The sequence below is a fragment of the Monodelphis domestica genome, chromosome 2, assembly GCF_027887165.1.
Source record: "Monodelphis domestica isolate mMonDom1 chromosome 2, mMonDom1.pri, whole genome shotgun sequence".
Classification (NCBI taxonomy): domain Eukaryota; kingdom Metazoa; phylum Chordata; class Mammalia; order Didelphimorphia; family Didelphidae; genus Monodelphis; species Monodelphis domestica.
The window spans coordinates 372,772,812-372,786,311 of NC_077228.1; positions in this window are offsets into that span (position 1 = coordinate 372,772,812).

Sequence of the window (13,500 nt, forward strand, 5' to 3'; positions counted from 1 at the left end):
CTACCTGGCTCCAAAAATCTAGTCCCTATTCTATCTTTCATAATGTGGCAACTTTCTGTAGTCCTGGCTACTGACTGGGTAAATGCTTAATGTTTATATCATTTCAATTGGTCCCTGATTCAAGGGCCTGTTATAGATTTATTTTTCCTTTACTTGGAATTTTTACACATAAGACTTTGATAGTCTATATTTCATCCAGAAATTATCTTTTTTTACTTGGATTTTTTTTGATGTTTTTTATTTCTCTTCCAATTGATTCATATACCGCATAACTCATCCATGCATCCCTAAATGATCCCTGTGTTTTTTAATCACCCTCTTCAGGGGGGGGGTGGATGTATAATTATTATTATTTTAAATCTGCAAAGTTTAAATTCCTTTTGAGAGTAATTTTAGGTTAAGAAGCATGCTACCTCTCTGAATCCAGAAAGTGAACTGTTTGGAGAAGACACCTTGAAGGTGCCTCCACAGACTACAAGCTGCACCAGAAGATCCAGAGTGAACTTTGGGATGTGGTGATTTGAACTGTGTGGGTTTAAATGCATTTGTTTTGTATGTATACTCTTATGCCGAAGGGGACTTCCCCCTAACTGATTTTTTGTCAATGCACCTAGAAATCTTTGGTTTTGTTCTATTTTCCTCTTATCCTCAAATTACTATAATTTCAAAGTTGCTATGTTTACAAGACCCATCAGAAAGACTAGTCTTCCTTGGACCTCAGAGGGGAATGTAAAAATGGAGATTTTGAACCCTAGACTTCAATCCCCAGAAGTCCTTGTATTTCCCAGAATTCCCTATAATCTCCCCTGAGTCTCCACGTAGGCAAGACTACAATTAGTATTTAACTGGCAATGACACCTCTCAGGCTCTCTCTCTGCCATTGCAATGAAGTAGGAAGTATAGTGGTAAGCTAAGCTGACCATGGGGATTCTGAATTGGCTAATCAGCCATGGGCACGTGGTTTTTATTTGTATCTTCTTTATTCCTTGATTTTGTAACATTTAAAATAGTTAAAGCCATAAACTGTAATAGTTAAAATGGTTGAAGGTCATAAATCGTAGTGATTAAAATAGTTGAAGATATAAACTGTGATAGATATAAGAGTGGGTGAGTAAATATGTGACCACAGAAAATATGTTTCACTACAGTGTCTTGGTTTTAAATCAAATACAAGGTGGTCGCCAGGGAAATATTCCCAATTATGAATATACCCAAGTCAACTGGGTTTTATAGAGAATTTAATTAATAATACAATGAGGAATTAAAGAAAAGAGAGAAAGAGAGAAAAAGGAAATAAGTATGAAGGGCCTTAAGCCGACATGGCCTAGACCTGAGTCTTAAGAGAGAGAGATCAGTCAGTCAGTCTTTTATCACTCACCACAAGGTCTGTCTAAGCAAGGATTCTAGTGACAGAGTCTCCTCAGAGAGAGTTCCAGCCATAGTCCTCCTCAAATAGCCTTCCAGCCAGAGACTGTTTCAAAGGGCCTCTCTCAAGAGCCTCCAGAGGGACAGAGTCCCCTCAGAGGAGCTCCAGCGAGACCTCCTTAGAGATTGTCCTCCAAGAGCTTCCCTTCTTCAGAGCCTCTCCCAAGAGCTTTTCTCCAAAAGGATTTTTTTTCAAAAGATTCTGCTTTTTCTTATATAGGGGGTTTTCTCCTATGTCACCTCCCCTAAGTTCTTCCATCTACCAATCACAGTAGATGTTTTCCAAAGGACAACCCATTCTAAAAACACTGCTGGGTCAACTAATCCCTTTAGTAAGTTTGTGCCAGAGAAAACTTCTGAATAAGTTTTCACCTCTTTGCTCCTGGCAAGTTTACAAGTTGCCTGACCTTTAATAGGTACTTAGCACCCCATTGTATTAATTCTAAAAATAGGCATGGCTTAAAGAACTTTTTGCTTCATTATAAGTATGGGTTAAAGTACTTTCATTGTTTAGCAAGGAGTTCTCTCCCCCAAAGCAGTCCCAAGTACGGGTGGAGCAGAGGTCCTCCCATTTCTGATCCAAGTAGAGTTCTCACTGTCAAAATGGGGAATGTTCCCAGTAGGGAATTGTTCCAATGGAGAATTCCCCAATGGGGGAATTTTTAACATTCATAAGTCTGAGAAATTTCAAGATTCACAATTTCTAATAATCCTTAATAAACCTCATAAAAACATAATATTTTTAATTACTTGATACTAATTTAATTTTTACATACTACAACTTGAGTACCAAAATGACCTTTTGTGTGAATGGCTTGACACAAATAGGTATACAAATCTTTTGGTAACAGTGGTTTTCCAGTGTCTGCAACCCATATTCCATGTTCTTTTCTTGCTCCAAATTTCTCCTTCCATTTCTGAATTTCTGAGTCTATATGAGCTTTATCTAAGTCATCAGACTCAATAGTTGACAAATTCATTACATATACTGGAGCATTCCTGGCTGCAAATTCCACAGTTACATCAGCTCTGAGATTTCCTTTAGAGACTAGATCTCTGCCACAAGTATGACATCTACAATGGATCACCACTAGCTGTTTAGGTTTTTGGATAGTATCCAACAACTCAGTTATTATTCCTGCATAAGCAATTGGTTTTCCTGATGCAGTAATAAACCCTTGTTGTTTCCAGATCTTTCCTGTTGCATGACATACAGAAAATGAATAATGAGAGTCTGTAAAAATATTTGCACTTTCAGCTAGACAACATGCTTGCTTCAATGCCACCAAATCTTCCCCTTGAGCACTAAGGCTACTAGGTAATGAGCCATACCACAGTGTCTCAAATTCTGTGACCACTGCAGCACCTATACATCAAATTCCATTACACAAGTATGAAGAACCAACAGTGAATAACACCAAGTCTGGATTTTTAATAGGAGTGTCTTTCAAATACATCTTAGGCATATCCACTAGATCTACTACTTCTACATACTCATGTGATGGTTCACCATTTTTTGGCAAATCAGGAAGAAGTATAGCTGGATTTAATACACTACCCCTCCTCAACTGGATGTTCTCACTACATAGGAGAATAATTTCATACTTGGAAATTCTTTGGTCTGAATAACATTGAGTACAAAATTTCCTCATTAGTGCTTCTATTTGATATGAACAATATACAGTCAATGGGCATCCCAAAATGAAATCTGCTAACTTCTAGACTAACACTGCTACAGCTGCAATACCCCTTAGACAAGAAACTGTACCAGCAACTATTGGATCAAACTGACAACTATAATATCCAATTGGATGATAATTTTGTCCTGAAATCTGTGTCAGTACACCAGAAGCAATACCTTTAGTTTCATTAACAAACAGTTGGAATGATTTTGTGTAGTCTGGGATACCCAAAGCTGGAGATGATAAAATTGCTTCTTTAAGCTTTCTTAAGGCTTGCAGATGTTCAGGCTTTAGTTTCAGGGGTTCTGGTTCTGTATTCCTGGTCAAATCTGTTAAACATTTTGTTAATTTGCTATATCCAGGTATCCATTGTCTACAGAAACCAGTTGTTTCAAGAACAGCTCTGAATTTCTTTTTGGTCTTAGGAGCACTCAGTTTTTGGATATCTGCTATTCTTTTCTGTGTGATACTTCTGGAACTCTCTGATAACACAAAACCAAGATATTGCACTCAAGGCAAAACCCACTGTAATTTTGCCTTAGAGATTTTATGGCCACAATTATATAATTCTAGCAAAAAAATCTTCCTATCTCAGACACACTTTAGCATTTGGAGATGCAAGGAGAATATCATCCACAAAATGCACCAATTTACTTTTTTTGAATGTTATCATTTTAGATCTCTATTTAGAATTTGTGAAAATTGACTTGGAGAATAAAAAAGTATATTAGTTTGTAATTTTCTATTAATGATTTAAAGTATTTTTCATATGGTTATTAGAAGCTTGGCTTTCTTAATTTGAAAACTGCCTGTTTTTATCCTGAGTTGTTTATTTGACACCTTCAGGGGTTGAAATCTCCAGTTTTCACAAGGAACATAATTAAGGGCACAAAAGACATAAGACTTCCCTATTAGAAAAAAATCCTGCTTAAATATTATTTCACAAATTAAAGTTTTTGGAACTAGGCATGAAGAGAAAAGCAAACTAGAAAAGTTTCCATGAACCCAAATCCTCCAACTCAGAGATTAGAAACCAGGCTCTTGGAAGTTTCTGTATCTTCATGAGGTATTATACAGGTGTTACAATATAACTGAACTCACATAGACACAAAGACATTCAATATAACACTCACTTTTCACAGCCTCTGGAATTAGGTAGTCTTTGTGAACCCAGGGCATTCTAGATCAACTGTGCAATTTAAAAACCTGGCTCAAATATAAAGAATGTTTTTCTATGGGACAGTTATGTGGTTCAGTGGTTTGAGAGCCAGGACTAGAGACTGGAGATACTAGATTCAAATCTGGCCTGAAACACTTCTTAGCTATGTGATCATGGGCAAGTCAATTCATCCTCATTGCCTAGCCCTTGCTGTTCTTTTGCCTTGGGACCAATACACAGTATTAATTCTGAGATGGAAGTCAAAGGTTTCAAAAAATGTTATTCTAGACTAAGCTGGTCAAACTTAATGGAGTCTGGACCTGGTCAAAATACCAGCTTCTAGAGGAGGTGGAGTCAAGATGGTGGTGTACAGGCAGCAAAAATTCAGACCTCTGAAAAGTCCTTCCTCACCAATTAAAAACCAAATGCTCCTGGGGACTGAAAATCAAATCTAACAACAAAACAGAGCTATGGAACCCTCCTTCTGGACTCAACTTAAAAGGTACATCCCCAAAAATCCTCAATTTGAGAACACTCATGTTTAAGGGGAAAGAAGAAAGAAGGTCCCAGGACCCCTCCCCCACCCACAGTACTGAGCCTCCAGCAGTGGCTGGAATCTCTGGGCAGGCAAGGGCACTAGTCTGGAGGGAGTACCTTGAAGGCAAAGCTGTGCTAGGCTCAGGACTCTGAACATAGGTGGCTGGGAGGCAGGTTGAGGAGAAGCACAGAGGAGGCAGCCTAGTCACAGCAGCAGAGACACTCCATATTGCCACCCCCTTCCCAAGGTTTTGGCCTCAGAGCACATCCAGGAGTTCAAGTTCAACTCAGCTGAGCTTAATCTCATCAAGCCTTCAGAGGATAGGGAAGCTCAGGCTCCAAAACCCCTCTCCCACAGACTTCTTTGAGTGCCTTGCTAAGTTCCAAGGGTGAAGGCTGACAGAAAAGCCTAAACCCACAGATCATCACACAATGAGAGGAGCAAGAGTGCAGGAAACTACGGGGGGGGGGGGGGAGAAGGGGAAGAAGGGGCAAATATGAGTAAACAACAGAAAAAGGAAAAAGAAATTATAATTGACAGCTTCTATCCAGGCAAAGAACAAAGAGAAAATGTAACAGAGGAGGATCAAGGAATACAAAGCAAAAACACAAAAACTCCAGCAAATTGGAAACAGGCTTTGGAAGAACTCAAAATACAATTCAAAACACACTTAAGAGAGGCTAAAGACAACTGGGGGAAAGACCTTAAAAAGCATGATAAGTCATCGGGAAACAGAGGCACTTGAACTAAAACAAGAAAATAGTGTCTTGAAAGCCGAAATTAATCAGCTTGAAAATGAGGCAAAGGAGATGAAAGATGAGGCAAAGAAGATGAAATATGACCTCCAAAGAAAATCAGAGCAGAAGGAGAAGGATGACCAAAAAGCCAGGGATAAAATCCAGTCTTTAAAATCCAAAATACAACTAGAAACAAGTGACTTCACAAGGCAGCAGAAAACTATAAAACAAAATCAAAAGAATGAAAAAACTGAAGAAAATATGAAAGATCTCTTTCACAAAATAGAAGATTTAGAAAATTGTTCCAGGAGAGACAACTTAAGAATCATTGGTCTACCAGAAGACCATAACAAAAGAAAAAGCCTGGACATCACCCTACAGGAAATCATCCAAAAAAACTGCTTCAACATTCTAGAACAAGAGGGAAAAGTGGAGATTGGAAGAATCCACAGATCACCTCCAATACTTAATCCCCAATTGAAAACAACCAGGAATGTTATAGCCAAATTCAAGAACTACCAAACCAAGGAAAAAATATTACAAGCTGCTAAGAAGAAGTCATTCATCTACCATGGAAATACAGTTAATATAATACAGGATCTGGCTGCATCTACACTGAAGGACCAAAAGGCATGGGATATGATATTCCAGAAAGCAAGGGAATTAGATCTACAACCAAGAATCAGCTACCCAGCAAAACTGACTATATTCTTACAGGGGAATGTGTGGTCATTTAATAAAATAGAATTCCAAGCATTTGCAAAGAGAAGACCAGACTTGAACAGAAAACTTGATGCCCAAAGACAGAACTCAAGACAATCATCAAAAGGTAATTAAGAAAGGGGAGGAAAAAAACAAAGAAAAAAACAAGCAAACTTTTTTTAAGGAACCCACTAAGTTAAAATGATACATATCTATACAAGAGAAGAGGATATAGGTAACTCTTAAAAAATTGTTATTATCACCTGGGTAGCTAGAAGAATTATAGATAGAGGGAACAGTGACAAACTATATAGGATGAAATGCCAAGACATAATACATATATAGATATATATGTATAAATATATATATGTATATATATATACAACAAGAGTTTTAAAAAGACGTTAATATTAAGAGAAATGGAAAAAGAAACAAAATGGGGTAAATTTATGTCACAAAGAAGCACATGGCAGGAGGGGGGAGAACATCAATACATTGTAAGGGTAAAGAGGTTGGAGATAGGAAATATTCAATTCTTACATGCATTGAAATTGACTTAAAGAGGGAAGAACAATCAAATACATTGGGGAAGATAATTGATTTGCTCCCTATTGGGAAGTTGAAGGCTAACAAACGGATTGGTGGAGAAGGAAGCAATAGAAGGGAGGGAGAGGATGGGGGATAGTTTAAAAATACTGCAAAGAAAATAAGAGGGGAATAAGAAGAGGGGTAGAAAGGGAAGTAAAATAAGAGTATGAAATTAGGAGGACCAATTAAAAACAAAACACTGGTGTAGAAGGAAATAGTGAAAGAATAAAGGGCAGGACTAGGAGTGGAAATCAAAATGCTGGGAAATACACAGCTGGTAATCATACCTCTGAATGTGAATGGAATGAACTCACCCATAAAACGCAAGCAAATAGCAGAGTGGATTAGAATCCAAAATCCTACCATATGCTATCTACAAGAAACACACATGAGGAAGATAGACGCAAATAGGGTAAGTAAGAGGATGGAGCCAAATCTATTGGGCATCAACTGATAAAAAGAAGGCAGGAGTTGCAATCGTGATATCTGACAAAGCCAAAGTAAAAATAGATCTAGTCAAAAGAGATAGGGAAGGTAATTACATCCTGATAAAAGGCAGTATAGACAACAAGGAAATATCAGTACTCAACATGTATGCACCAAATGGCATAGCATCCAGATTTCTAAAGGAGAAACTAGTGGAACTTAAGGATGAAATAGATAGAAAAACTATACTAGTGGGAGACCTGAACCATCCTCCATCCAAACTAGATAAATCAAACCAAAAAATAAATAAGAAAGAGGTAAGAGAAGTGAATGAAATCTTAGAAAAATTAGAGTTAGTAGATATGTGGAGAAAAATAAATAGGGACAAAAAGGAGTACACCTTCTTTTCAGCAGAACATGGTACATTCATAAATATTGACCATGTACTAGGGCATAAAAACATTGCAAGCAAATGCAAAAGAGCAGAAATAATAAATGCAACCTTCTCAGACCACAATGCATGAAAATAACAATTAGTAAGGGTACATGGAGAGGCAAATAAAAAATTAATTGGAAATTAAACAATATGATTCTCCAAAATTAGTTAAAGAACAAATCATAGAAACAATTAGGAATTTCATTGAATAAAATGACAATGATGAGACATCCTTTCAAAATCTATGGGATGCAGCCAAAGCAGTACTCAGGGGGAAACTTATATCCTTGAGTTCATATATTAACAAATTAGGGAGGGCAGAGGTCAATAAATTGGGCGTGCAAATTAAAAAACTAGAAAGCGAACAAATTAAAAATCCTCAGATGAAGACTAAATTAGAGATCCTAAAAATCAAAGGAGAAATTAATAAAATTGAAAGTCAAAGAACTATTTATTTAATAAGTAAGACTAGAAGCTGGTACTTCGAAAAAACAAATAAAATAGACAATGTACTGGTCAATCTAATTTAAAAAAGGAAAGAAGAAAACCAAATTGACAGTACCCAAGATGAAAAGGAAGACCTCACCTCTAATGAAGAGGGAATCAAGACAATCATTAAAAAAATATTATGCCCAATTATATGGCAATCCAGGTGATATGGATGAATATTTACAAAAATATAAATTGCCTAGACTAACAGAGGAAGAAATAGAATTCCTAAACAAACCCATATCAGAAAAAGAAATTGAACAAGCCATCAAAGGACTCCCTAAGAAAAAATCCCCAGGTCCAGATGGATTCACAAATGAATTCTATCAAGCATTCAAAGAACAACTAATCCCAATATTATACAAACTATTTGACAGAATAAGCAAAGAAGGAGTTCTACCAAACTCCTTTTATGACACAAATATGGTACTGATTCCAAAGCCAGGCAGGTTAAAAACAGAGATAGAAAACTACAGACCAATCTCCTTAATAAACATAGATGCAAAAATCTTAAATAGGATACTAGCAAAAAGATTCCAGCAAGTGATCACAAGGGTTCTTCACTATGACTAGGTAGGAATTATACCAGAAATGTAAGGATGGTTCAATATTAAGAAAACCATCAACATAATTGACCATATTAACAAGCAAACTGACAAAAAAAATCACATGATTATCTCAATAGATGCAGAAAAAGCCTTTGACAAAATACAACACTCATTCCTATTGAAAACACTAGAAAGCATAGGAATAGAAGGGTCTTTTCTAAAAATAATAGACAGTATATATCTTAAACTATCAGCAAACATCATCTGCAATGGGTATAAACTAGAAGCCTTCCCAATAAGATCAGGAGTGAAACAAGTATGCCCATTGTCACCTCTACTGTTTAACATTGTACTAGAAACACTAGCAGAAGCAATTAGAGAAGAAAAAGAAATTGAAGTTATTAAAATAGGCAATGAGGAGACCAAGCTATCACTCTTTTTTTTTAAACCCTTACCTTCCATCTTGGAGTCAATACTGTGTATTGGCTCCAAGGCAGAAGAGTGGTAAGGGCTAGCCAATGGGGGTCAAGTGACTTGCCCAGGGTCACACAGCTAGGAAGTGGCTGAGGCCAGATTTGAACCTATGACCTCCCGTTTCTAGGCCTGGTTCTCAATCCACTGAGCTACCCAGCTGTCCCCCCAAGCTATCACTCTTTGCAGATGATATAATGGTCTACTTAAAGAATCCTAGTGAGTCAACTAAAAAGCTAGTGGAAATAATCAACAACTTTAGCAAAGTTGCATGATACAAAATAAACCCACATAAGTCATCAGCATTTCTATATATTTCCAACACATCTCAGCAACAGGAATTAGAAAGAGAAATTCCATTTAAAATCACCCTAGACAATATAAGATACTTAGGAATCTATCTGCCGAGACAAAAATAGGAACTACATGAACACAACTTCAAAACACTCTCCACACAATTAAAACTAGATCTAAACAATTAGCAAAACATTGATTGCTCATGGGTAGGATGAGCTAACATAATAAAAATGATCATCCTATCCAAATTAATTTACTTATTTAGTGCCATACCCATTGAACTACCAATTTTTTTTTTACTGAATTAGAAAAAACCATAACAAAGTTCATTTGGAAGAACAAAAGACAAGGATATCTAGGGAAATAATGAAAAAAATGTGAAGGAAGTTTGCCTTGCAGTCCCAGATCTCAAACTATACTATAAAGCAGTGGTCATCAAAACAATTTGGTACTGACAGGAGGATCAATGGAATGGACTTAGGGTAAGTGACCTCAGCAAAACAGTCTATGACAAGTCCAAAGATTCCAGCTTTGAGGACAAAAATCCACTATTTGATAAAAACTGCTGGGAAAATTGGAAGACAGTGTGGGAGAGATTAGGTTTGGATCAACACCTCACACCCTATACCAAGATAAACTCAGAATGGGTGAATGACTTGAATATAAAGAATGAAATTATAAGTAAATTAGGTGAACACAGAATAGTATACATGTCAGATCTTTGGGAAAGGAAAAATTTTTAAACCAAGCAAGAGTTGGAAAAAAATTTTAAAATGTAAAATATATAATTTTGATTACATCAAATTAAAAAGGTTTTGTACAAACAAAACCAATGCAACCAAAATTAGAAGGGAAGCAACAAATTGGGAAACAATCTTCATAACAAAAACCTCTGACAAAGGTCTAATCACTCAAATTTATAAAGAGCTAAATTAATTGTACAAAAAATCAAGCCATTCTCCAATTGATAAATGGGCAAGGGACATGAATAAGCAATTTTCAGTTAAAGAGCTCAAAACTATTAATAAGCACATGAAAAAGTGTTCTAAATTTCTTATAATCAGAGAGATGCAAATCAAAACAACTCTGAGGCATCACCTCACACCTAGCAGATTGGCTAACATGACAGCTATGGAAAGTAATGAATGCTGGAGGGGATGTGGCAAAGTTGGGACATTAATGTATTACTAGTGGAGGTGTGAATTGATCCAACCATTCTGGAGGGTAATTTGGAATTATGCCCAATGGGCGCTAAAAGACTGTCTGCCCTTTGATCCCGCCATAGCACTGCTGGGTTTGTACCCCAAAGAGATAATAAGGAAAAAGACTTGTACAAGAATATTCATAGCTGTGCTCTTTGTGGTGGCAAAAAAATTGGAAAATGAGGGGATGCCCTTCAATTGGGGAATGGGTTAAAAAAATTGTGGTATATGTTGGTGATAGAATACTATTGTGCTCAAAGGAATAATAAACTGGAGGGATTCCATGGGAATTGGAATGATCTCCAGGAATTGATGCAAAATGAAAGGAGCAGAACCAGAACATTGTACACAGAGACTGATACACTGTGGTATAATCTAATGTAATGGACTTCTCCATTTTTGGCAATGCAGTGATCCTGAACAACTTGGAGGAACCTATGAGAAAAGCCACTATCCACATTCAGAGGAAAACCTGTGGGAGTAGAAACACTGAAGGAAAACAATTGCTTGAATACATGGGTTGAGGGGGATATGGTTGGGGATATAAACTCTAAATGAACATCCTAGTACAAACACCAACAACATGGAAATAGGTTCTGATCAAGGACACATGTAATACCCAGTGGAATTGCGCATTGGCTGCAGGAAGGGTATAGGGAGGGGAGGGAGGGAATGAACATGATTCTTATAACCAAGGAATAATGTTCCAAGTTGACTAAATAAAATTAAAATTAAAAAATATATATTACTCTAGCATTGCCTTTAAATTTATACTTCTTTTTCAAAACAGAATATAAGAAATCCTAAAAATTGAAAATAAAAAAATCACAAGCTATAATACTTTCCATAGCACACAAGTTCACAGATAAACTACTCAATTATCAAGTTTTGTTTTCCACTTAAATTTATATATTTGTCCAACATCTATCAGTCTGTGATGAAGCCCTTCCAAATAGGCCTCTTTGTGAAGCTATTTTTAAAAAGAGGTTGCAGGTAGGACACACATTAATGTACCATATGGGTTTCTTCTCACCCATAAATGCTTGCACTATATTGATGTTCTTTGTGAATTAGATGTTCCCCCTTTCTTCCCTGATGCATCTGTGTGTACCTTTCTCCTTCAGATAAAATGGGCTTTTTTGGTGGAAGCATGGCTAGGAAGAAGTTCACATAATAAGCAATCATCATTTTTTAAAAGACTCATCTCAGATTAAGTTTATATGAGGGGAGGGTTGGAGTATCTTTTAAGTTGAGTTGCAACATGTGAGCTATTTAATACTATAACATTTTGTTTATAGGTTCAGGGTAGCTTTCAATTTCTTTACCAGTGTGCTTCTAATTAAATCTTAATTGTACCATTCATTATGGAATGAAAGAAAAGCTGTTATACTGGATATTTTTCACAACAGCAAAACAAGATGGCCCTCAAAAAGTAACTAATTCACAAAAGACGAATACAAGCATATAAAAAGGATACTTAAAAATAAAACATCTAAATTACATTACATTTAAAATTACATAATTGTAAAACTCATAATATAATTTCTTGATAGACTCAAATTATTAAAATATATGTTCTTAGTTATTGTAAATCTGTTTAAAAAAAACAAAGATTGATGAGCACTATGTAGGCGTGATCTATGTTCAAAATGATGTCTCTAAGAATTCACATTTTTGTCACCTTTAAGGCCACATTTTACATCAGATCCCCAGGTTTGTCCCTGTGGTAAAATTAACAGATTTTTTCATTATGGACATCTGAAGTTAGGAGGGAATATAAGTAAAATATTGATTCCTCTCTTTTTTCAAATGCCATCTCCTCACTAGTAGAGGAGTTTTGATGGACTGGTCAGAATCATTTCCTACATGTCCGCATGTAATTTACATTCTCAGCTCAGCATAAAATGTTTTTCAAATAAGTCAATTCTCCTCTCTGACACCATCATTTTTCATTCCGACTGATGGTTGATTCACTTTCCCAGAGTTACACGATAGTTTTAATGCTTTAGGACATCAAAATTAGTTCTTTTCTATTATTCCATCTGTTAGTCTTATATCAATAACCATTTAAGAATTCAACTTACTGATATTATGATATTAGATAATGATATTAGAGATGAATCTTATTTACGGTAAGTAAGAATCATACTCAATTCCTTTGAGTTTTCCTATTAGAGTTGGTTTAGGAAGATGATGAGAGCTAGTGGAAAGAAGTCCTATGTGGGATTTTTATTATACTCAAGTCCCAATCCTAAACATTTTATACAAGCCTTAATTCTTTTCATGTTGTTTTTGCAGAGTCTCACCAAGTCTTCAGCTTCCCTCTGTCTTCCAGCCATTTAAGTCTGATGTCAAAACAAAAGTCTGGGTGACTGGTGAATTCTATGCATATGGAATTAGAACCAAAAAGGACTTCGAAGTCCAACTCTCTTTCATTTTTACAGATGAGGAAACTGAGGTCCAATGAAGTGACCTGTCTGAATCCTCATTGTGGGCACTTTTGTGCCGGTTGCCTCAGGGTGCAAAAATTCCTACTATAGTTTTACCTTTCTGCCTTAACAAGTGTTTAAGGAGCTGAATGAGGAAGAAATATATTCTACAAGGGTAGAACAAGGCTGACCATGGAGTACTGCAAAGGCAGAGTTTATTAGGTTCCAGATTCTGAATGAGCTTTCTTGTCCTATTTTATATAGAGATGCCACTTCACAATAATACCTCAAAAAAGCTTCAGAGACCAGTCACAATCAGCCGTACTAGGGGATCTGTAGTGTTGGATTGTCAGCCCTGTTGCTCCTGCAAA